Below are 24,048 nucleotides of genomic sequence, written 5' to 3'. Positions count from 1 at the left end.
GTCTTGAATTATTTGTGGAAGTCCAGAGGTTTAAAAGGTAGATAAATATGAAAATGCTCGGAATTATCCCGGAATTGTTTGTTTTAAGTTTATTTAATTTTTATACAAAAGTTTAGGTCTTTTATTTATCGATTGATACACTACGAAGTCTGCCGGGTGCTGACCCGTGCTAGTTGTGTAATAAAAATTAAACCTGAATTATTTGTGAAAATTCCGTATTAACTGGGCAATGTATCATCGGGTAGGTTCGACCATTATACCTATATTTTTTACAAAACAATCTTAGCTTCTTATTCGATATCCGTTGTAACTCAACATGTGTTTGCTTTGTCGGTGAAATACGCTCACTTCCTTCCACCAGGAAGGACATATTATATATAGGTATAAGACGGAAGTGTGGTTGCGGCCTCTTTTTATTCCTACCTAAGCCGATAGCCTTGAGAGGCTATGTTAGCGTAACCTAACAAGTAGGTGAGCTCACGAGGCTCAAACCTGACTACGTTGCTAACACTGGCCCTAGCAAGAGCAGTCTATCATCTCTCATCATCATCTACCACCGGATCGGAACGCGACCCTCTGAGAAGATCCGGCGAGAAACTCAGTGGGCTGTGTTTGAGGGTTAATTTACTCGCCGAGCCCTTCGTCGCAAGCGACGGGTCCGACGTGAACGATGACCGGTGTTTGAGGTGCCTAAAAGCACCGTTAGGTTACACTAACGGGAGGATCCGAAATGACGCTTAGGGCGACGTCGACTATTTACCATTCGGTCCGCAGGATCGGGAATGATAATGCTCGAGGAATTGTCAGAGCCTTTTTACTGTAATTTTTACTGTTGAAAATGTGTGAAATAATGATCGGAGCCGACCACTCCAGTTCCGAGATCCCATGAGGTCGATGTCTCATTGTAGACTGTCCCAAAGTTTAAAAAAAAAGACAAATTGATATTACCGATACGAATTCGCATCAATTCTCAATAGGTACATTACAAGAAACGAAATAATATGATGAAAATTTTGTAGCTTAAATCGTCGTTCGATACGAACGCACCGGACGTCTTACTCATTAAGCTACGGCCTGAGGTAGCAGGGTAGCTATCAAGTCCATAAAGGTATGAAAATATTTTTTTAAAGTTAATTTAATTAAATTCATTCAATTCGAAACATTTAGATCACAACGGATTTTGTTTTAATACTAACTAGCAATCGGCTCGCGACTTCACCCGCATAGACTAAACTTCTCTTAAGTTTTTTTTTTTATTGCCCTTTTATACACACGGGCATACGGCCCACCTGATGGTGAGTGGTTACCGTCGCCCATGGACAGCAGCAATGGGCCAGGGGCAGAGCCAAGCCGCTGCCTACCGAAATATACATACATATAATAACTAGGGTCAGCCTTGTTAGACCAGGGTAGAAGCCTTTAAAAATAATGAAAAGTGAAAGAAAATAATAGTAGGATGAAACCCATTAGAAAAGGAGGACAATATTATAAAAATGGAAGGAAAAATAATTTACGGGCGATCTGAGGTCGGGAAGGGGATGGGGGGGGGAGGGTTAAGGGTAAAAAACGGTTTTTCTCGATTTCCGGCAAAACTAAAAGTCCTATGGAAAAAAGTCAAATGGCAAAGTTGTAGGTAATAAAAAGATCTAAAACTTTTATATTTACACTTTTTTCACATAACCTCAAAATTTATGTAAAAAATTTAAAAAACCAAGTTTTTGGTTTTTTATTTTTATCTTTTTCAAAAAAAATTCTTTTTTCACGAAATTTGCTGAAAACTTACCTTTTTATGTCCCAAATACGCTGTAATTTATTGGATAGAAATATTAATTTTTTCACCTTATTTTGAATTAATATCGAAAAAGGGCCCTAATTTTCAATCGAAAATTCACCCGTCAAAATATCAGCTTTTTTCAAAAAGTTGGTATGTTTTCTGCTCGTTGAAATCTCTACTTTCCGATGGTGAAAAAAAAAAATATGTTACTATAGTAAATCTTCTCAGAAAATGCAAAAAATCGAAAAAAACTCGAATTCAATTTTTTTTTTTTATTATTATACACAATTTTTTATTTTAAAATTTACCGTTTAATTACTCGAAAAACATAAGATTACAAGTTACATTGATAAAAAAAATTGCAAATCAAAATATACTACTATAATTGACAAACAAATAAGTTAATAAAATTCATATTTAATAAGACATCTACAATATTTGGAGAAAGTTGTCGAATCTTCTTTAAATTATATGCGTAGATGCCTATTTATAACTATTTTTAGATAACTTATATACCTGAGTGGCCTACGAAAAATTTTAGCACATTAAAAGGTATTTGAAATATATGAAATGTACATAAAAATCAGTCAAAAGCTAGTTATTAAAAATATATTTACGATTTATATTTTATATATTTTTTATAGATTTTTAATATATTGTTTATCTATTTACAAATATTTTTTTTCCTGGGAGTAACTAAATTTGTTTGTGCAAAATTAAGGAGATTATTATTTTTTAATAACTAACTTTTGGCTGACTTTCATGTATATTTCATATATTTCAAATACTTACTACTTACTTACTACTTTTGATGTGCTAAAATTTTTCGTAGGTCACTCAGGTATATAAGTTATCTAAAAATAGTTATAAATAGGCATCTACGCATATAATTTAAAGAAGATTCGACAACTTTCTCCAAATATTGTAGATGTCTTATTAAATATGAATTTTATTAACTTATTTGTTTGTTAATTATAGTAGTATATTTTGATTTGCAATTTTTTTCTATCAATGTAACATGTAATCTTATGTTTTTCGAGTCATTAAAGTGTAAATTTTAAAATAAAAAATTGTATATAATAATTAAAAAAATATATTCGAATTCGAGTTTTTTTTCGATTTTTTGCATTTTCTGAGAAGATTTACTATAGTAACATATATATTTTTTTTCACCATCGGAAAAAAGAGATTTCAACGAACAGAAAACATTCCAATTTTTTGAAAAAAGCTGATATTTTGACGGGTGAATTTTCGATTGAAAATTAGGGTCCTTTTTCGATATTAATTCAAAATAAGGTGAAAAAATAAATATTTCTAATCAAATAAATTACAGCGTATTTGGGACATAAAAAGGTAAGTTTTCAGCAAATTTCGTGAAAAAAGATTTTTTTTTGAAAAAGATAAAAATAAAAAACAAAAACTTGGTTTTTTAAATTTCTCACTTAAATTTTGAGGTTATGTGAAAAAAGTGTAAATACAAAAGTGTTAAATCTTTTTGTTACCTACAACTTTGCCGTTTGACTTTTTTCCATAGGACTTTTAGTTTTGCCGGAAATCGAGAAAAACCGTTTTTTACCCTAAACCTACCCCCCCCAACCCCTTCCCGACCTCAGATCGCCCGTAAATTATTTTTCCTTTCATTTTTATAATATTCCCCTCCTTTTGTAATGGGTTTTATCCTACTATTATTTTTTTTGGTTTTAAAAATTATCGACACTGGTCTATGTAGGCGTACGATAACAGTTTTATTTCTACTGGCGGCTCGCTCCGGCTCCGCTCGGGTCTTTAACTAAAATTTCAACGATATTTTTTGTAAATAATAATGTGTTCTACAAAGCCGTAGTATTTTATTTTATTCGATCATCAATAGTTTTTGCAGTGGACGCGATGTAAAGAATATTGTAGGTATTTTTACACCTCGGGTTACATTATTGGATTTTTAGTAAGGATCCCAATTTTTTTTAAAAAAAGATTATAGCCTATGTCACTCGGGAATAGTGTAGCTTCCAAACAGTGAAAGAATTTCTCAAATCAGTTCAGTAGGTTCAGAGCCTATTCAATACAAACAAACAAATCTTTCCTCTGTATAATATTGGTATAGAAGTATAAATATCACTTGACCCCAAATTCAGTGTTTTTGTCCAAAAATCGCCCAAAGAAATCCTATCGGTTAGTGAAAATCTTATCAAATTGCGTGGTTAAGAAAAAGCAAGCAAAGCATCAGACACAGACTGAGAGCGACTTTGTTTTACACTACACAGGAAAAAGAATACAGATGAAATTGATCCATAAACAAGATTTTAACTCTAAAAGGTTTTAATTATTTCTAAGAATCGCAGATACTTATACATTTGATTCGTACTAAAACTATTTTAAAGTTTAAACTAATTTTAAAGTCTACGAGACACGGTTACAACCAACGCTGACAGATATCATTTTTATATCTGCTGCCTGCTTCTAAAAAACACCTCAAGCACCGGTCACCGTTCTCGTCGAACCGGTCGCTTGCGACGAAGGGCTCGACGAGTAAATTAACTCTCAGACACAGCCCACTGAGTTTCTCGCCGGATCTTTTCAGTGGGTCGCGTTTCCGATCCGGCTCTTGCTAGGGTTCGTGTTAGCAACGTCATTAGGTTTGAGCCCCGTGAGCTCACCTACTAGTTAAGGTTACGCTGAAATAGCCTCTCAAGGCTATCAGCACAGGTAGGAAAAAAAATCAATTTCCAAGAAGAACGTCATAATTGTCGGGAAATAAACAACAAATTCATTCTTACGCGATGGTATTTGGAAAAAATTAAGTATTGAAATGTTATAACTGACGACCGCAACACCCTCTAGGGACACAGGGTGTAAATAATCTGTGCACTTAGAGGCGCCACCAAACGTAATTTCTTATAGTAGGTATTACTAATTAAGTACAATTAAAACCGTGAAAATATTCTTACAATGGCGTGTCTTTAATTTTAGGCGTTATCAACAAATAACCACAATCGATTTGAATTGCGAATATCGGTGGACAATATCTATGTTAATTTATCAACACTGTCTTCAGTTATTCAGTTCTGTGTATAGAGGCGCGACGCTTACACGTCTTCCTCTTGATAATAAATCCATTAAATATTGTCAGCGCGAAGGAAAAAAATAGTTTGATTAAGTTTCGGCCGGTTTCATTGCGAATTTGTGTAAACAAAATAATAATTTCTGTGTTTATATTTGTGTTTGAAAACTGAATGATTCCTTGTGATAATCGCGGCGACGTTCGGTAAGTTTATCAAATTGTTTTTAAGGGTCGGGCGTCTTTTTTTTTGTTGTTGTTGTAATTATCTTGTTAAATATCTTCCTTATCAGTTAATATTTTACTTTAAACGTATTATCAAATAATCGTTTTGCTGTTAATTCATTTTTTGCACTGTTTGACTGCTAATTAACCTAAATTAATAATTATTTATATGCGACAAAATATTTGATTGGCTACGACTAGGTTCGCGGTAAAGTCGTTAGAATTCTGCTTGTTTAAAGTGAATTTTTTATTGCAATTATTTTTGCGAGGCTTACGCGATTTGTTTACAATTCTTGTCGGCCTATCATTGTATTTTTTTTAACCTCACGCAGGTACCTTAAATGTATACTCGTATTGTGTAGAAACTTGAATAAAACCCCAGTCAAATAGTTTGTCATTATTCCCGAATCCCGAATTAAAAAAAAATCGCTTGTTTGTAAAAAAGGTTTTATTTTGAAATCACTGACAGTTTCAAACATTAATTCATCCTACAGACAATAGTTAAGGTCAGAATCCATTATGAAAAAAGAGAGAGAGAGAGAGAGACAGAGAGAGTTGAATCCTGATTTTAAGAAAGCTGAAGATATTTCGACCGCATTCCCAGTGCAGGAAAGCACATTCGGAATTATTCTTCATTACGAGTTTTAAAGTATTCATTGACTTTTGTTAGTAAAAATATCATGCACTACCAGGATAATACGTAAAACAATCGAAAATTTTTAATCTTCTTCTTTTCTATACATAAAAATGTATTGCTGTTCGTTAGTCTCGCTAAATCTCGAGAACGGCTGGACCGATCGGGCTAATTTAGGTCTTGAATTATTCGTGGAGGTCCAGAGAAGGTTTAAAAGGTGAATAAATATGAAAATGCTCGGAATTAAATGAAAACAAATAATATTGTTTTTCCTTTGATGTGTCCCCCGTCGGATGGATTTCTTTTGTTTGTTTTGAGTTTATTTTATACAAAAGCTTAGGTCTTTTATTTATCGATTGAGGCACTACGAAGTCTGCCGGGTCAGCTAGTGAATTAAAGGAAATAAAAGTAAACGATAGGAATAATGAGATTGATAATTTAGTTTTTTTAAAGGTTATTGGCAGAACGTAACGTGTTGTATCTACTAGCTAATGTCTATAGTGGTATATTTTTTAGTACAAATTTCATGTCTGGAATAAGAATAGTGGAATAATTAGTTTATCTCAGATTTCAAATTGATGACAGGGCTTTAAGCATTTTACGTGCTTACAGGTGCTTGTAGATATGGCAACATTAATGTCGCCTCTTTGAGGCGTGAGTGAATTCTTAAATTTTTTATTGTTACCAACTACCCGCTCCGGCTTCGCTCGGGTGAATACTACTACTGAAAATAGATTATAGTAATTTTATATAAATCGTCGCAATCCTGCTGTTTAGTGGTGGTAGGACCTCTTGTGAGTCTGCACGGGTGGATAGCACCACCCTGCCTATTTCTGCCGTGAAACAGTAATGCGTTTCGGCTTGAAGGGTGCGGCAGCCGTTGTATCTATACTGAAACTTAGAACTTATTTCTCAAGGTGGGTAGCGCATTTACGTTGTAGACGTCTATGGGCTTCGTAACCACTTAACACCAGGTGGGCTGTGAGCTCGTCCATCTAAGTAATAAAAAAGGCAAAGAATTTATAATTATCAAAACTCGCAACAGCTACATAAAATACAATGCATATAATATGATATCTAATTGATAGTGATATAATTGATTGGCAGTAGTGCGGGTTTCTGTGTTAGGATATCTAGGGCATCTTGATAAGCGGTGGCTAGGTTATACCCCGGCATTGCCGATGTTTAAGCAATGGTCAACAGCAACAAGCACGCAGACGCCCAGGTCCTGTCTGATGGTAATTGGTCGCGGAACGAAATCCTCTCGACGATTTTAAATTAGAATTATCTGCAGTAGGTATATAATGAAGTCGTCGTGGCCTAAAGGATAAGGTGTTCGAATCCCAGGCGAGTACCAATTATTCCAATGAAATACGTACTCAACAATTGTTCACGATTAACTTCCACAGTGAAGGAATAACATCGTGTAATAAAAAATCAAACTTGTACCACCACCCTGTCTATTTCTGCCGTGAATGAATGAAAAAAAAATAGCTGTCCCCTACCACCGTAATATAATTAAAATAGGTAGGTATAAAACAATAGGCCAGCTTAATAGTCGTGACCAAATCACGAGCGATACAAAAATAGGTGATTAAACTCAAAATAAAACGAGGAAAATTCTCGTGATAAATTATTTTTACATTAAGATCAGAAACAAATTACTCTTTATCATTGAGAAGTTCAATATTTTATGGCGTGGTTATTAAATAAAAACACTTTTAAATGGCGTAAAGGAACAGATGACCTGATATCAGGTCGACTGTTGCACTCGTGAGTCGAGTAACGATTATATTGCAATGGCTTCGTGCTGGTTGTGAATACGTTCCTTAGAACAGGCTGTATCACGACATCTAAAAAGAATTTATTTGCAATTTAATGTTCATTGAGCGAATTACTACTACTGGTGGTAAGACCTCTTGTGATTCCACACTGGTAGGTACCACCACCCTGCTTATTTCTGTCGTGAAGCAGTAAAGCGTTTCGGTTTGAAGGGTGGGGTAGCCGTTGTAACTATACTGAGACCTTAGAACTTATATCTCAAGGTGGGTGACGTCTTTACGTTGTAGATGTCTATGGGCTCCATTAACCACTTAACACCAGGTGGGCTGTGAGCTCGTCCAACCAAGTAAGAAATAAAAAAAAGCTTACCTCACGCGTAAAAAAGGTTAGCACTAGCGTTACTTTTACACTGGACATCACAACGTGAAAACTGCCCCTCGCCTTGAAATAAGAGGCCAAAGTCTCTTATTGCGTAAAGTCTGTCCCGCCTATCCCGTCGAAATCAGCAGGACGATGATACCTATCCGCCCGAGCAAATGTTTAATATCAAATTGTCACATTTAATTGTGTATGCGATCTCTCAATCAACTTTCTCAACTCAAAAGAAACAAAAGAGTAAATCGGTAAGGTTGTTGTTCCTTTTCCTTTTCCTATTCTGGAGACGAAGAAATTAATCTCCTCATTCGACTCTGCTTTAAGTTTTTTCACCTTAATACAGGCATTGCCTTTATCAAATGAAATCAACTCAAAAAATTTTTATTCAACATAAATGAAAGTACACACTTGTTGAACGTCAAAAAGAACTACCGCCAATTCACAAAAACTAGCCTCCGTCCTGAGAAGAACTGGCAAGAAACTCAGCGGGCATGTCTTTTTTTTTTAAATATTAGATTTTTTTTAATATTCATTTTTACAAGATGTATTATAACGTAACAATTATTGCAATATTGAAATACCCGGAGCGAGGAACTCATTCCCACTTTGTGCAATCTTTTAGATAATCATTGACTTTATAGTAAGCTTTATTGCACAGATGTTCTTTAATAGTTTTATTAAGCCTATGTATATGTAGGTTTTCAACATCTCAAATTGAAACATTGAAGGGGCGACTGCTTTTTAGCGATTCCGAACCGGTGGTAGACTGCGAAGCACTGCTCTTACTTACTAGGACCAATGTTAGCACATTCCTTACCCATCAGTCTTTTTTTTTATTGCTTAGGTCGGTGGACGAGCTCACAGGCCACCTGGTGTTAAGTGGTTACTGGAGCCTATAGACATCTACAACGTAAATGCGCCACCCACCTTGAGATATAAGTTCTAAGGTCTTAGTATAGTTACGACGGCGGCCCCACCCTTCAAACCGAAACGCATTACTGCTTCACGGCAGAAATAGACAGGGTGGTGGTACCTATCCGTGCGGACTCACAAGGTCTTACCACCAGCCACAGAACAGCCAGAATAACTCCTTAAGATAGGTAGAAGAGAAGAGAAAAAAAAAACGTTATTTTTAAGTTAGTGGACTAACTTCGGGCAGACACCTAATCGTTTTAATTTATTTATAGAAAGGTAGCGTTACTGGCTTTGAGGTTCTTCCAGTTTCACCAGGGCAGGTCCGCGAGCACGGGCTCAGACCTCATTGTGCTGTTCAAAATCGGTTTTTCATTTCACCACGATGAATGATGCGTCCGCAGTGGATTCTTCCGTCGTTAACATCATAGAGGTACTTAGTAATTTTGGTAGGTATGTTGCGTCCTGAGATCAGTGTAGATATTTGTTTACGTTATCTTATCTATTAGTCTGATACCATTTCGAATACTTCAATAGAATGAAATCTATTTATTATATGTACACTATTCTAAATTCAATGTGTTCGTCCTGTGTAGGTGTATTCGGTAGGAAAAGATTATGACTTAGTACTCAACTACATTTTATGTTATTAATTTTTGTTTGCGCATTCTGATACTGTTTGAAGTCGTTAACCAATATAAAAAGAGCTCCCTTACATGTTTATTCAACTTGTTGAACAAATAAAATTCATATTAGTTATTCGTAATTTATTGTACCTCGTTATTTATTATCTTAAAGCGTAAATAAACCATCACGTTCAATAAAAAAGAATAAATATGAAAGCATTGTTTTAGCTCTGTTTATTTTTAATTGTATTAATGCAGAAAAAGAATATATTGTATACCACGCAGCGGAACTTTGTTTTGTATTTCAAAGGAGAATAAAATGTTTTAAAAAAACAACACTGACATTGACTAGGTCAAGTATAAATTAGCATCCGGCATGAAGACTGGCCCTCCTCCAGTCCAGATTTGAATCCGTTAGATTACAAGATATGGCAACACTTGGAGGAAAAGGCGTGCTCAAAGCCTCATCCCAATTTGGAGTCACTCAATACATCCTTGATTAAGGCAGCCGCCGATATTGACATGGACCTCGTTCGTGCTGCGATAGACGACTGGCCGCGCAGATTGAAGGCCTGTATTCAAAATCACGGAGGTCATTTTGAATAAACTTGTTTCAATTATTTTACATTAAGCATGTGACAGAATTTATGACCTGACTAGGTAATATAATATTATAATTTATTTTTATAATTTTATATTTTGCTCTCGACGATTTCATATTTTGCATTTTTTTCATTCCTTTTTTCTCGCTTTTTTTCTTTTACGCAATTCTCATCCGGGTGGTACGGGTTTTAATGTTTTCATAGTTTGAACAAGCACATACTTACAGCTATAGGCCTTAAATTACTACTAGACTTTTTTATAATTTAAGGATTACTGGTGACCCGGAGGCCTTTCCAGTTTCACCAGGACAGGTGGGCGAGCAAAGGCTCAGTCAGGAGGAGTGGGATTTGCTAATAGCTGCCCGAGCGCCTCCGAAAGAGACCTAACAACTCAAGAGCAACTGCTTCGCGAATGAATATACCTAAAATACTTATTATACTACGGTCATATGTAAGGCGACACTATGAGCCTTACCATAATATGAGATAGTCGGTGTAACGGTCTATATACGGTCTAACTACCTTATTTACTATACTTAAATTTTTATATTAATAAATTTCACTGGTGGTAGGACCTCTTGTGAGTTCATCACCCTACCTATTTCTGCCGTGAAGTAGTAATGCGTTTCGGTTTGAAGGATGGAGCAGCCGTTGTAACTATACTGAGACCTTAGAACTCATTCTTAAGGTGGGTGGCGGCATTTAGGTTTTAGATGTCTAGGGGCCCCGGTAACCAATAAACACCACCATAAAAAAAAGTGAAAAATCGTGAAAGCCCAAAACGTCTGTCCGACAATCAAAAAGCGTGATTGACTCCCTACAGAAATATGCAAGTTAGTGGAGTATATCTGCATATTTCACAATCGCCCTGACACGATAGGGATAATCACTCAAATCAGGTATCGATTCCAGAGCCTCTTTTTTACAGGAATGACTACAGAGCTTTAAGTGCACTCGGAAGAATAACAAACACGACAAGATTTCATTATATTACTTACATTCCATAAGCAAAACTTCATAAAAACGATTTTATAAACGCTCAAGTGAAAAATTTAATCCGTTTTATGAAGAAAAAATACAAGAAATATGAAGAAACAATACGTTTCTTGTCAATATTAAAGTATCCATTAAAAATTAATTACGACTGTTTGCTTTTTATCAAATAAATATTTGAATTGAATTTTTATACATACGTTTGCAATGTTGCCAATTGCTAGAATGACCTTACGCGTTTGAGGTTAAGTTTCCACAAGTGTTTTGTAAAAAGATCTACATTACATACAAGTAATTACGTCAGTTATATTAATCGAGATTTCAAGAACTTTACAATAATCCGATCAACCACAGACTGCTCACTAAACTATGACGTCACCGAATAGTGAACTATCAAACCGAGTGTGTGACGTGACCAACTCGATGATTTTATTCGATTTTTAATCGTAAAATTTTAAAATTGGTAATCGATTTTTTTTTGTGACATGTTCCTAAAAGTCACTATATTATGTTTTTGTTCGATATAATAATTCATTACGAATTGAATTCGAATGCACTCAAATAACCTATAATAGGGCCATCGACCCGAGTTTTAAGTACAGTTACTTAAACTGGACGAAAATGGTTGATAATTAACTTGACTTGTCTTTTTTTTTTTATTGCGTAGATGGTTGGACGAGCCCACCTGATGTTAAGTGGTTACTAGAGCCCATAGACATCTACAACGTAGACGCGCCACCCACCTTGAGATACAAGTTCTAAAGTCTCAGTATAGTTACAACGGCTACCCCACCCTTCAAACCGAAACGCATTACTGCTTCACGGCAGAAAACCTAACAGCTCTTTTATCATATTATATTTGACCGCCTAATCTTGCGTGAAGTAACAAGAAGAATTATTAGCTACCATTCTCCACACTATAACTCTGGATCGAAGTCACAACAATATTGTGCTAACAGATCTCCTTCCTTGAAAAAAAAAAAATATGTAGAAATTCCAATGAAAAATAAAACTTTTATCTTAATTTTGCTGGTTTGACATCATTAATTCACCTTGTAAGCTATTTATTGGTAATTGATATGCAAAAAAATAAATTAAATGTGTTATTTTAAAATTTTTGGTATTTGAAAATCTAGATTTCATCGTTAATGTTTTTAATAAAAGAATTCAAGTCGTGGAATCAAAGTGATTAATGTAAAAGATATTTCTAAAAATAAAATGGAAATTTTCCTATAGCACGTTGCAATGGCAATAGTACGAGAGATATAACCGAAGGAAGTTTCAGACAGTTGGACGGTAGCAAAACTGTCACGCCAAATCCTTAAGCAGTATGATATGAACATACGCCGTGTTGAGCATATCTATGCTAATATTATAAAGAGGAAAGATTTGTTTGTTTGTTTGTATTGAATAGGCTCCGAAACTACTGAACGGATTTTAAAAAATCTGTCACTGTTTGGAAGCTACACTATACCCGAGTGACATAGGTTATAATATTTTTTGAAAAAAATTTGGGATCCTTACTAAAATTTCAATAATGTTATCCTAAGGTGTAAAAAAATTATCTAAAATATTCTTTACATCGTGTGCCCTGCAAAAACTATTGATGATGAAATAAAATAATGTACTACGACTTTGTAGAACACATTATTATTTACAAAAAGTGTTGCGACAGCATATGTCCAACTGTTATAGTTATGCCGCAATAAGTGTTCTTTTATTTAAAAAAATAAAACAACGTCAGATATCGTTGAAATTTTTGTTAAAGACCCGAGCGGAGCCGGAGCGGGCCGCTAGTTGTGGAATAAAGGCAAGAACAATAAAATAGTTTTTACTGCTCTAAATGTAAACACTATGTATATTATATAGGAAACAATAATACTACCCCAAAATTTAAGCATCAGACGAAACAAAACATGCCATTAGACAAAGTTATAAAGGAAATTGACACAACCTTTCGTTCCTTATATGCGTGTGTCTTTTTGAGAGCGGGAAAAGACATCATTGTTACACCTTTTAAATTTAATCCAACCCGTTGATTTTATCAGTTATTATGAGTATCTATATATTAATACGTGAAGCAAAAACTTTGTACCCCTTTTTATGAAAATTGCACAGACGGAGGAGTATGAAATTTTCCACATGCTTAGAGAATATAGAGAAGAAGTGCAGAATGTTAATATTTTTTTTAATTATGCATAAAAATACATGAATCAATAAAAAAATACATTACACACACTACTACCATGTATTTAACACACACACGCACGCGTACTATTTGTTTATTGTCAAAATAGTCAATTGCATATAGTCTATGATCAAATTGAGAATAGATTAAATTTTGTTTGTCTTTATTAATATTTGTCTAAAGTGTAGTCTTAGCGAAATCTGTGATTATAGAAGTAATGGTCTTTGATAATAGAATCATAATAGTGTACAAGCTTATTTCAATTAATTATAGTCGAATTTCGACTACCGTGAGACAACTAGTACCTTTTAAATTCATAATTCTGTGTGTTTTCAAACTTCTGTATTGATTAAAGTCAACTAAAACAAACATGTGTGTACGTCTAGTGATTTAATTTTTGTATTATTAAACGAAACTATATTTTGTTTTCGTACTAAATGAATAGATAAAAAATTAAATTAATATTATATTCAAATAGGATTGGTTATGAATAATCTGTTAATATTACTCAACATGATATCAAGCTTTTTGTGTTTTGATCTTAACACGACGGCGGTTTCAAGTCACGTTTTTGGAATTGCCTTTTTTATTCTGCTTGCACGACACGTGATCATATAACATAAATTATCATAAAAATGAGCGTAGTTGGTACAACTTACTTGAGCTACGGCTCGTAGCTTGTTGCTTACCGCTTCCGGGTTTTTTCTTAAGTGCCATCCTGCTCTGCAAGTCCCCTCCACTGTGTGTCCGAGCGCTATGGCATCTTCTTCTTCATCAGGACTCCTCAGGAGCGGCTTCGATTTGCCCCTGGCGTTGGTTACGTCCTTGAGCAACGATGACTAGTTATCATCAGGTGGACCGTTTTGTTGCCTGCCTACAGAGGCAAAAACCTCTTACTATTTTTTTTATTGCTTATATGGGTGGACAAGCTCACAGCCCACCTGATGTTAAGTGGCTACCGGGGCCCATAGACATCCACAACGTAAATGCGCCACCCACCTTGAGATATGAGTTCTAAGGTCTCAGTATAGTTAAAACGGCTTCAAACCGAAACGCATTACTGCTTCACGGCAGAAATAGGCAGGGTGGTGGTACGTACCCGTACGGACTTACTACACGTCCTACCACTATTGGCCTAGAACAGATACAATCCATTTCTGGTGTTTCAAAAGACAACTGGGGGCTTTATTGAAGTGTAGATGGATTCTCTGAGTATTATACCAGCATATTATGGTCGCCAACTGACGTTTATTGGTGGTGGGGCGCTATGACACGGCTGAATACCACCATGCTATCTATTTATGCCACGAAGCGGTGAGTCCTCCCGTTTCAAGGATGGAGCAGTCTTTGTACTACCTTTACAGGATTGAGACTTTGAACCCATTTCACAATTGGCGCCATTCCCGTTTGATGCTTATAAGCTCGGGTAACTTAAGGTCAGATGAGCCGTGAGCTTAAGAAATTAATAAATTGAAGAAGAAATGAATAATCTTTAAAAAAACGTTGTCTTTTTAAACCCGTATGCATGCTTTGTAAGCGATAGAATAGTACCCTTAATATTAGAAAATATCTTATTATTCGATTTCAAACTACCCTAATAATTATTTTAATAATTCTTTAACAATTATTTAAATTATTTAAACGAAAAATATAATTTGTGAGTCAAGGCTTGAGATTTTATAGGTTAGAGATATTTATTATGAGGCGGAATTTTTAAATACATTAAATATTCATAAAACGAATCTAACAGTGATATAGAATAAGTTAATATCAAATAAAAATATTAGTCTTCGATCCTAAATAGCAGAGTAAAATTATAATTTAAAAAACAAAAAAAACACGATAATAATCTTTTATTAAAATTGAATGGAACTAGTTGCTTTAATTTAAATATTTATTGTGTCTTTTTTTCATTTTCGCGTCGATTCTTGTCGAATAAACGATGATAATAAAATCGAGTGTCACCACGAAAAATAGGTTTTTGAGGAAATTGTATTTTTTTTTATCCAACACGTTGATATCAGTCGAATTATTTTGTTTAGTTATTATTTTAGCATAATAGCTAAGTTTTTTTTTTTTTTTTTTTCTCACAGCCCACCTGATGTTAAGTGGTTACTGGAGCCCATAGACATCCACAACGTAAATGCGCCATCCACCTTGAGATACAAGTTCTAAGGTCTCAAGTATAGTAACGACGGCTGCCCAACCCTTCAAACCGAAACGCATTACTGCTTCACGGCAGAAATAGGCAGGGTGGTGGTACCCACCCGCGCGGACTCACAAGAGGTCCTACCACCAGTAAATAGCTAAGTAGTTATAGGTGTAATGAGACTTCCTATGTTTGCGACAAAAAAAAGTCTAGCCGGCGACATAATATTTGTACTAAAAAGGCCAAAAAGCAGTAGACGAAAGAATCCTACAAAATCTCGTCCGGTAGTGTATGTTCTTTTTATTTTATTTTTTATTGCTTAGATGGGTGGATGGGCTCACAGCCTATAGACATCTACAGCGTAAATGCGCCACCCACCTTGAGATATAAGTTCTAAGGTCTCAGTATAGTTACAACGGCTGCCCCACCCTTCAAACCAAATCTCCTCCAGATCAGAAGGTTGTGTGTTCCGATCACGTCAGGGTCACCAGTTTAGTCGTCTTAGGTTGGTATTATAATGTCTTTTCGGACACAAAGAAAGTTTTTATTTGAGACGAACACAAAATATAGAAAGAAGGAGAACTAGGCTAAGCTAGCTAATACTAGGAGCAGGCTCCGGGACTCCGGTACCCATACTCGTCGAACTCGGCAAAGAGTTTGCAGCCTAAGGTGCACATCAGCCCGCTGAGTTTCTCGCCGGATCTTCTCAGCGGGTCGCGATTTCGATCCGGTAGTAGATTCATTCGCACAGCAGCTGCCCTTGATATGCTAGGTCTCCTTTGGAGGCATTCGGGTGGCTCTTAGCAAACCCCACCCCTCCTGGCTGAGCCCTTGCTCGCCCACCTGTCGTGGTAAAACTGGAAAGACCTCCGGAAATTTTTTTTTTCCTACCTAAGCTGGTAGCCTGGAGCGGCTATTCCAGCGTAACCGTAACTAGTAGGTGAGCTCACGGGGCTCAAACCTGACGACGATGCTAACACGAACCCTAGCAAGAGTCGTGCTTCGCAGAATCTACCACCGGATCGGAAACGCGACCCACTGAGAAGATCCGGCGAGAAACTCACTGGGCTGTGTCTGAGAGTTAATTTACTCATCGAGCCCTTCGTCGCAAGCGACGGGTTCGACGAGAACGGTGACCGGTGCTTGAAGTACCTAGAAGCACCGTTAGTGGATCGGGAGGATCCGAGATGACGTGTTTTGGGCGACTTCGACTGCTTTCCATTCTGTCCGCAGGATCGGGAATGTAGTTACTGGCGGCCACGATGAGAGGGTTCCCGTGTCGTGCCGCTTTATCGAAGTGGCGTATCGACGCCGACTGTAGATACTTACTGATGGACTCTAAGTCCTGGTCGTCATGGAGGTTGACGTTCCTGACAAACCACGGGGCTCCGACGGCTATCCTGCAAAACGGGATTGAATAATTTGGAAGGATTTTAAGTGAGTGCGGGCCGCGTGAGCGAACACTACACTTGCATAGGTCATGACGGGGCGTATGCAAGTTTTGTAGAGTGTCACCTTATTTCTAAGGGACATTTTACTTCGCCTGCATATCATCGGGTAGAGACGTCCTAGAATGAAGGCGGCACGATCGCGTACCGTCTTAATATGGGGGCGGAATGTCATCCTTCTGTCGAGGGTGACGCCTAAATATTTGACCTTCGGGGCCCACGGTATGGGCTGGTCGAACATCGTGATTGGGCGAATGGCGGAGGCGGAGGTGGCGACGCGCCTAGACGGGAGAGGGATGCTCAACGTGGTGTTCGGAGGGCGACCCCTTTTGAAGAGCACCGCTGTGCTTTTCGTGGGGTTGATGTCGATGCGCCACTTCCGGAACCACTGTCCCATGGTGGTAGCTGCGGTCTGAACTCGTCGATGAAACAACGCCTTCTTCCTACACGAGTAGTAGATGGCGGTGTCATCGGCGAAGAGCGCCAGATGGGTCTCCGGAGACCGGGGTATATCATTGATATACAAACTGATTAATAACGGGGAGAGGGCGGAGCCTTGCGGGACTCCGGCTGTGACGTGAACTCCGGACCACCAGTTCAAAGATATTTCAAACATAAAAAAATAACGTAGCATCCAAAATAATTTCCCATTTTCATATATTGGACGAGTGAAAGATTTATACACTCTAGTATTCACGTAAACATTTGTTCGAGCTTAAAAACAAGCATGCGTTGCCACGAAATACCGATATTATTATGTTCCTGATATCTTATCTTATCATTGTATAAGCACAGCTGTCGATTAACTATAACTATAACCATAATCATTTGTCGCACAACAACGATACTTTGAAATACGAATCTTAATTACAAATTCATGTTCTTAATATTATAAAGAACTAGCTGTACCCGTCCGCTTCGCTGGGCATTTAAAATTAACATTATTATTTCTCATACCCACAAAGATTCTCACCACTAACGCCCCCGCAACTGGTGTAGGGAGTCCAACACTCATGTAAATATTAGCCTATCCATTAAGTACATGTATTTTCTACATGGATACCAAGTTTCAAGTCAATCGGATGCATGGTTCAGTAGTTATAACGGAACATCCGTAAAAACCACTGTAGATATGTACTTAGTCTGGCCATAAATACTGTTACAATTAAAAATAAACAAAATATTACATTTGAATTTGGAATCTGTCATTTTTATATGATTGCTCCTTGAGTTTTCTCATTTTGGCGCCAATACAATGTACAATATTTTGCGATATTAAAATGGAGTGGGGTGATAAAGAGAACCGAATCGCTGTGATTGCATTACACAAAGTAGGTATGGAGTCAAATGCAATTTTTAAAACTCTCCATATGTTTGGTATTAGTAAAATGTTTGTGTACCGGGCTATTAATAGGTGCAATGAGACCTTCTCTGTTTGTGACAGAAAAAGATCTGGCCGTCCACGTAGTGTTCGTACGAAAAAGGTGGTCAAAGCAGTAAGGGAAAGAAATCCCTCCGAAAAGAGCAAAGTCCGAAAGCAAAAAAAATATCTCGGGAGATGAAGATAGCACCTAGAACCATGTCGCGTATTTTAAAAGATGACTTAGGACTCGCAGCCTATAAGAGACGTACTGGTCATTTCTTAACTGATAATTTAAAAGAGAATAGGGTGGTAAAATCGAAACAACTACTGAAGCGGTACGCAAAGGGAAGTCATAGAAAAAATTTGTTTACGGATGAGAATTTTTTTACAATTAAGCAACCTTTTAACAAACAAAATGACCGTATTTATGCTCAAAGCTCTAAGGAAGCTTCCTAATTAGTCGACAGAGTGCAACGTGGGCACTATCCGACTTCAGTGATGGTTTCGTAGGGTATTAGCTATGAAGGAGTGACTGAGCCATACTTTTGTGAAAAAGATATCAAAACATCGGCACAAGTGTATCAAGATACCATTCTTAAGAAGGTAGTGAAGCCCCTTAACAACACCATGTTCAATAATCAAGAATGGTCCTTCCAGCAAGACTCGGCGTCAGGTCATAAAGCTCGGTCTACGCAGTCTTGGTTGGAAACGAACGTTTCGGACATCATCAGAGCTGAAGACTGGCCGTCGTCTAGTCACGATCTTAATCCGCTGGATTATGATTTATGGTCAGTTTTAGAGAGTACGGCTTGCTCTAAGCGCCATGATAATTTGGAGTCCCTAAAACAATCCGTACGATTGGCAGTGAAAAAATTTCCCATGGAAAGAGTGCGTGCTTCTATTGATAACTGGCCTCAACGTTTAAAGGACTGTATTGCAGCCAATGGATACCACTTCGAATAAGCTTTTTATACTTTAAATTATTTTATATTTATGTATTAAACTAACACACTGTAAAAGTAATAAATGTTATTTGCCATAGATTTTTTTTTGTTTTCCTTTGTAACAGTATTTATGGCCAGACTAAGTACATATTAGTATAGATGACATTAACATCTATAATTTGTCGTTATGTATGTACATATACATTTAAAACGCTTGTAGTTTGATTAGGTTACCATAATAACCAAGATAATCAGTGATCGTTTTCAATTTTATTTCACGACATAAAAGTACGTTTTTTTTAAAACGCCATTTACATATTACCATTGCATGTTAGTGGATTTCGACCATGCTCCATTCTGATGGTTATGCTATATTAATTCACTCGATTCAAATTTTCTTTATTAATTCAATAATGGTAGCGGGAGAAATCCATATCTTGCGAAGAACCAAAGGATCAATTTTTTTTTCCTACCTGTCCTGATAGCCTTGAGAGGCTATTTCAGCTTCACCCTAACGTGTGTAGGTGAGCTCACGGGGCTCAAACCGGAGAGTTGCTAACACTGACCCTAGCAAGTGCAGTGCTTCGTAGAATCTACCACCGGATCGGAAACGCGACCCACTGAGAAGATCCGGCGAGAAACTCAATGGGCTGTGTCTATGGGTTAATTCGCTCGTCGAGCCCTTCGTCGCAAGCGACGGGTTCGACGAGGACGGCGACCGGTGCTTGTGCTGCCTAAAAGCACCGTTAATTGACGTGCTTTGGGCGACGTCGACGGCTTACCATTCGGTTTACAGGATCGGGTATGTAGTTTCCAGCGGCCACGACAAGAGGGTTCTCATGTCGTGCCGCCTTCTCGAAGTGAAGGATCTATAACAACTTATCGAATTCAACATTTCAACTCTTTCATAATCCTGGAATTGGTTATCAATACTAATTTAATTAATCGTTATCATCACTTAAAGATTTGCAAATTCGTCTTTAATACAATGTGGCGCCCGTGTGCAATAATAACCTTGACGCCATAGATTATACACTTAATATATTTGAGCTTGACGCCATTTAGTAAGCGCGCTGTCAAAACGGAATCTATATATTAATACATGAAGCAAAAACTTTGGACCTCTTTTTAGGAAAATTGCGCGGACGGAGGAGTATGAAATTTTCCTCAATTATAGAGAATTTAGAGGAGTGCAGAATGTTAATATTTTTTTTAATTATGCATAAAAAATACATTAAATCAATAAAAAAACATTAAACACATTACTATGTATTTGGCACACACATGCATGCATAACATTTGCTAATTAGCAAAAAGTTTGACAATTGTCAAAAAGTTTGACAATTGTCAAACTTTTCTTATTGCTTATAGTCTGTGGTCAAATTGAAGATAGATTAAATATTTGTCTAAAGTGTATAGTTTAGCGAAATCTGTGATTATAGAAGTATAATAATCTTTGACAATACAATCATAATACAACACAAACTTATAATAATAAGTATAAGTATAACTTCAATTAATTATAGTCGAATTTCGACTACCGACTACCTTTTTACTGGTGGTAGGACCTCTTGTGAGTCCACACGGATAGGTACCACCACCCCGCCTATTTCTACTGTAAAGCAGTAATGCATTTCGGTTTGAAGGGTGGGGTCGCCGCTGTAACTATACTTGAGACTTTAGAACTTATATCTCAAGACGGGTGGCGCGTTTACGTTGTGGATGTCTATGGGCTCCAGTAACCACTTAACACCAGGTGAGCTGTGAGCTCGTCCACCAATCCAAGCAATAAAAATAAATAAAAAAATACCGAAGGATCACTAGTAGGTACAAATGCAACAGGTTCATTGAAAGTTCAGATTCCGGCGCCCCATAATACTACTACTCGTACACATTAGACCAAAGGAAAATCCACCTCTGTCAGATTGTAGTAGGAGCTGTGACCGCAAAAATGTTCAAATAAACAAAAAAAAACATTATTAGTAAATTTTAATAAAGCCACAGATTACTATAAAGAAGCAAGACGTCTCACAGTGTGCGTTGTGCAGTACTGACTCTTAACAGATCATGATCCATCCTTTTTACCGACTTCCTTATTAACTCAATGTACTGCGGTATGGAGTGACCATTCCTTATAAACATCCCACGTGAGCAGAAAATAGTGAATACATTTCTTATTCGCGAAGGTGAAGATAATTAATAGTCTAGAAAAATGATTACAGAAAATAATTCGATAACAATTATTTAACGGAAACATTTCGCGGAAGAATCGTAGCCGAAGTTTTTTAGGATTGAAGGATTACTGGTCGCCCGGAGGCCTTTCCAGTTTCACCAGGTCAGGTAGGCGAGCAAGAGCTCAGCCAGGAGGGTGAGATTTGGTAACAGCTACCCTAGCGCCTCCAAAAGAAATCTAACAACTTAAGAGCAGCTGCTTCGCGAATGAATCTACTACCGGATCGGAATCGCGATCCGCTGAGAAAATCCGGCGAGAAACTCAGTGGGCTGCTGTTTAGGTTAGTGGAGTTCGACGAGTACGGGTACTCGGGTCTCTACTCCTAGTGTTAGAGCTAAGGGCATCTAATGCTCTAAGGATGCTATGTTCATTTCTCTAGACACACACTACCGGACGAGATTTCCTAGTATTCTTTCGTATTGCTTCTTGGCCTTTTTAGTACGAATATTATGTCGCTGGCTAGACTTTTTTTTGTCGCAAACATAGGACCTCTCATTACACCTATAAATACTAAACTATTGTGCTAAAATAATAACTAAACACAATAATAAGACAGATATCAAGATGTTGGATAAAAAGATCCGCTGAGAAGATCCGGCTAGAAACTTAGCGTGCTGATGTTTAGGTTAGGTTGTACGTCGAGCTCTTTGCTGAGTTCGACAACTTCGGTTACCGGGGTCCTTATTCCTAGTGTTGGAGCTGAAGGCGTATAATTAATATCAAGTCGACCATGGCTATAACTATATAGCGGTGGTCGCTATAACAAAATTTTCATACAGACTTGGATGTTCATTCTCGTAGCGGGTGACGTCACCCGTGTTGTGGTCTTTACAAACTCCAGTGGACTCTTAGCATTGTCTACAATAATAAAAAAGGCGTTATCAATTTTAAATTAAAAACGACAAAATGGGAAACCCTGACCTAATTCATTGAAATACGAAATAAATGAATTGTTTCAATTACAATTACTTTAGTATAGAATAACAAAAAGCAAGCTAATGAATAATATTATTAATCAAATATTAAATCCTAATTACCCAAAGATATTAAGCGGAAATAGTAGAATAATTATATTTTTATCGAATCTCGATACGTGCGCAAGTTTTTAAGTTAATAATCGGTCGTCTTTGTGAAAATCACGTTGAAAGATTGCCTTACGTAAATAAATAGATACAGGTCATGATGATAAAATCGTGTTACACACGATGCTAGTTTCTTTGTAGTTTCTTTAAATAAATTATTTTTCTCGTATTGAAAATTAAAACTAATTTTATCATTAAATCTGAGCACGTAAGCGTCAAAACTGTAAAATGTTCGCGAGACGACTTTTCTTATAATATCAAAAGGCAACCGCAAGATTAGTTAGTAATTAAGATAGTAGTAGATCGTTAGTAATTTTAATATAAGTAATTTCCAATTAAAACAATAATAAAATTAATTTCCAAAATCATCTCTGTCCTAACGTTGAAATGGAGAGATGATTCCGTCCATTGTATAATTGAATTTAACTCATTTGGTTACTTTTTTTATGGATTTCCGTTATTTTGGTGTACCTTGAAGTGTAATAAAGTATTTCGTAATGTATTGCATTATAAACATTCTTACGACTTGCCTTAAAGAGAGTTTGTCCATATTTTTTTCTTTTGTATAACTTTGCATTCCAAGGCCTTCCCCAAACGCCCCACTTTAAAGAAGCTTTGTTTATGGTAGCAAAGTTTGGATCACGTTTACAAGAAGCCTCATTGTTCCGAAATATTCATATAATTGCTTTAGGGAAAACCCATGGTTGCTTAACTGTTATTTTTGTTCGATAAGTTATTCATTCGTATAGTTTTCAAATTTCAAATTTTTTTGTCAAATTGCGTGGTCAAAATTAACGCTACAGGGCGTAGTTGAATAATTATTTCAAATCAAATCAAATCAAAATCAAAAATTTTTTTTTTATCAAATCAAAAAAAGTTATTCAACATAAATGAAAGCACATACTTGTTGAATGTCAAAAGAACTACCGCCAATTCACAAGAACTGGCCTCCGACCTGAGAAGGATTGGCAAGAAACTCAGCGGGCATGTTTTTTTTTGTTTTTTTTTATATTAGATTTTTTTTTTAATATTAGATTTTTTTTTAAATATTCATTTTTACATGAGTACATAACAATTATTACAATATTGAACTGCCCGGAGCGAGAAACTCATTCCGATTTTGTGCAATCTTGTAGATCAATGATTATCTAGAAGATTTATAGTAAGCTTTATTGCACAGATGTTCTTTAACCTATGTATCTGTAGGTTCTGAACATCTTATGGGATTTTGTTGTACAGGCGCACAGACAAACACCCGAATGAATTTCGTACCTTATGTAACCTACTCCTCGGCACAACAAGCTTGTGTTTGTTCGTTAACTATTCGATAACTAATATGTATAATCGGATAACGCGGTATTCTGACCCATTCATTCCCAGACGATTAATGAGCTAAAAACAGTCAAATATTATTATCGGCATAATGTACGAGATAAAGAATATTTTACAAAAACATTGGGTTCGTGTTTTCTACGAAGAATTTATTCCCTGAAGTGATTACTTCAAATTGGCCTTTCTATTATATAAGCTTCAGGAAACTAATTGAAAAGTTAATTAGAACTAAAACTGGAATGAGTAAAGTGGATTTTTAATGAAATTTTTTTAATCTTTTTTTTGCACAGACAGGTAAACTAGGTTACGGCTTATCCGGCGTTAAGTGGTT

At 36.5% G+C, this 24,048-nt stretch overlaps 1 protein-coding gene across 1 annotated transcript in view; it reads left to right on the top strand.

The window, feature by feature from the left end:
• The first annotated feature begins 4,826 nt into the window (after positions 1-4,826).
• SCRB4 (scavenger receptor class B member 4) overlaps positions 4,827-24,048 on the top strand; it is a 69,460-nt gene continuing 50,238 nt past the window's right edge. The window contains exon 1 of the mRNA XM_028174980.2: positions 4,827-5,036. The gene's annotated coding sequence lies outside the window, so the exon portion shown is untranslated. The remainder of the gene's footprint in view (positions 5,037-24,048) is intronic.

This window comes from Bombyx mandarina, chromosome 12 (assembly GCF_030267445.1).
Source record: "Bombyx mandarina strain Sakado chromosome 12, ASM3026744v2".
NCBI lineage: Eukaryota > Metazoa > Arthropoda > Insecta > Lepidoptera > Bombycidae > Bombyx > Bombyx mandarina.
Note: the sequence above shows the minus strand (reverse complement) of the source record. Positions and strands in the feature narration are given on the sequence as shown.